This window comes from Petaurus breviceps, unplaced genomic scaffold, assembly GCF_028583685.1.
Source record: "Petaurus breviceps papuanus isolate PSGF00001 unplaced genomic scaffold, PetGlider_PUasm1.0 84, whole genome shotgun sequence".
NCBI classification, from domain to species: Eukaryota; Metazoa; Chordata; class Mammalia; order Diprotodontia; family Petauridae; genus Petaurus; species Petaurus breviceps.
The window spans coordinates 11,417,346-11,419,845 of NW_027186645.1; the positions used below are offsets into that span (position 1 = coordinate 11,417,346).

Sequence of the window (2,500 nt, forward strand, 5' to 3'; positions counted from 1 at the left end):
TGGCTGATTTTTTTTTCAGATTTCATTTGTAACTATAAATTTTGTTTGCAGTCTAAAAATAGTAATTCCATCCTTCCCTTTCTCAGTACTGCAGGAACAATGACAGAGGACAGATAACTTAAAAGCATATTCTTTGGTAGGCCAGAAAATCTGTACTATTTTGCATTTTCTTTTGTAAACATAGGCATTTCTGTCCAACAATACTTTCTGAGCCAGTAAGTAACTTTATCTACAATTTTTGACAGAGAAGATGTTTTTGGAAAAGTCTAATAATAGAAAAGGCATTAATATCCCCATCTTCTTGGGCCTCAGTGACAGTAGGTCATATTGGACTCCCTAAAGAAAATAAGAGAAAAGTGGAAGAAAAAGGGAATAAACATTTATATAGTGCCTACTAGGTGTCAGACACTGTGCTAAGTGCTTTACAGATATTATCTCATATGAGAGAAGGAGATGCTGAATGAGAAATTAATGCTAACTTTATCAGAAATTGATTGAAAAATGGTTGGAATGGGGTGAAAACACAATTTTTAAAAAAGAGTCTGAAATCTGAGAAGTTGTTAATGTCTTACACCTGGGCACTGTTTGCAGAGTATTCTATTTTAACAGCTGTGTATAACACTTTGCATAAGCTTTCAGTTGTCTTAAAATTATGTAACGTGTTATATTCAGCAATTATTAGGATGAAAAATTTGATTTCTTTTGGATACCTTTTCACATCATATGCTTTAAATGCCTACTAAATTCCTAGGATTAGCTCATTTTATAGACTACTGTAAATAAAGCCAGTGGTTTAGTATAGTTCATTTTCCTTCTACTTCAAATTGTTTGCAGTTCAAAACACATCAGCAGAGTACTGTAGTATGCTATTTATTGGTACCCCTAAGTAATAGCCTGAAATCTGTGTAGCCAGTGTTTTTATTTTCCATATTATCAGAGATTTGACCAAACATTATCTGCAAAGACTAGTGAAAATAACAAAATTCATCTGAGTACTATGAAATAGTAGAGATTCTGAAGGGAGGCCAAGAAGTGATTCCTTTTTCTTAAAGCTGTGATTAGATGTTAAATAAGCAGACAAACAGAGCAAAATCATAGGCAAATGAAATAGGTCTCTGGAGACATTTTATTGGGGTCTATAAGGTTTAGATATAGCGTGAGTTTATCATTTGCTTTGCCCTGTACAACCTCTGTGAAACAAATGAGTAAGCACAAAAAGTCATGTCCTTTAACTAACACAGAATGTTTAGGGGTATATTTCACATTTTGTATGGTGCCTGCTGAATTTGAAATAATCCTTTCAAAATTTGGGGATATGTCACTAACTGTAATTTAACTTTTACTAGTTGAGTTTAGTAAGTTGCATGATCAGTGTGCTAAACTGCTAATAACTTGCATATTTCTTTGTGTGTTCATCTTTTTTATAAGTACTATTGAAATACAAATTGATGCTTTTAATTTTTGCTATTCTGTGCATTTCTTTTCTGTGGGTCTTTTTCAAAAAATGATAAGTATTGTAGTTTTGTCTTTTATGTGTAATTAACTCAAACTTTGTCAGTGCTTTTTAATAAGCATGTTTCCTTAGAACTGAAAATAATCTTGAAAACAGATTAAAGTGGATTAATAGAGTGAAAATTTGAGATAATATCCCAAATTTCTTGTGCATTTATGCTTTTAGAAGTTTAACATTCAGGTTAATGTTTCTGTACTAGAAAGAATAAAATCATAATATAGGACCAGTGAGTTCTTACCCAAAATCTCTTTTTTTCTCAGTGAACTTCTCATTGTAGGTAGAAATGTAAACAAATACAATTTGCTTTTCCTTGTAGTTTAGATAGAATGTGTTCTGTCAATTAGATTGATAAAAGCACTACCTTTATCTCAACGAATTACACACACACACACACACACACACACACACACAAATGAGTGTGTGTGTGTATGTGCTAGGTAGTTTGACTTAAAGCAGGTGGTTATGGCCATTCCTTCTTCATTATCAAGGGTGAAATGCCAGTATAATATATTCTTAGTCATAAATGTATTAGGTAGTGTCCCAAACTCTCAGGATAGAATGTATGTTTGTGTGTATGTGTGTGTGACAGAGAGATTTCCTTGGAATCTATTTTTTGGTTTTTGAATATTTCTAAAAGCTGGAATGTAATGTATTTAACTTTAAAAAATTAAATATAATTGATCTGTTCAGTACAGTAACTTTAAAAATCTATTTTACATTCATTGGAAAATTTTTCACACCCCATCTTTCACAGCCTACTATGTATGAATTATTTTATTTAGTTTTTCTAATCTTATAAAATGAGTTTTAAATATCAGAATGTAAAATAAATGGAAGTAGCATATTCCTAATGTTGTTTTAGAATAAATACATTGAAAAATTATTCTGCATTAGATGTAGAATTTTATTTTGATATTAGGTTTGCAGAATTAATTGTTTATGTCACTAAGGTCAAAATAGTTGCTAAAAACTTGATTGGTTTGCAGT

The 2,500-nt window shown here is 31.1% G+C and overlaps 1 protein-coding gene across 9 annotated transcripts in view; it reads left to right on the plus strand.

Moving 5' to 3' along the window:
* Positions 1–2,500, plus strand: part of FOXP2 (forkhead box P2) — a 700,229-nt gene that overhangs the window by 405,097 nt on the left and 292,632 nt on the right. The window lies entirely within an intron of this gene.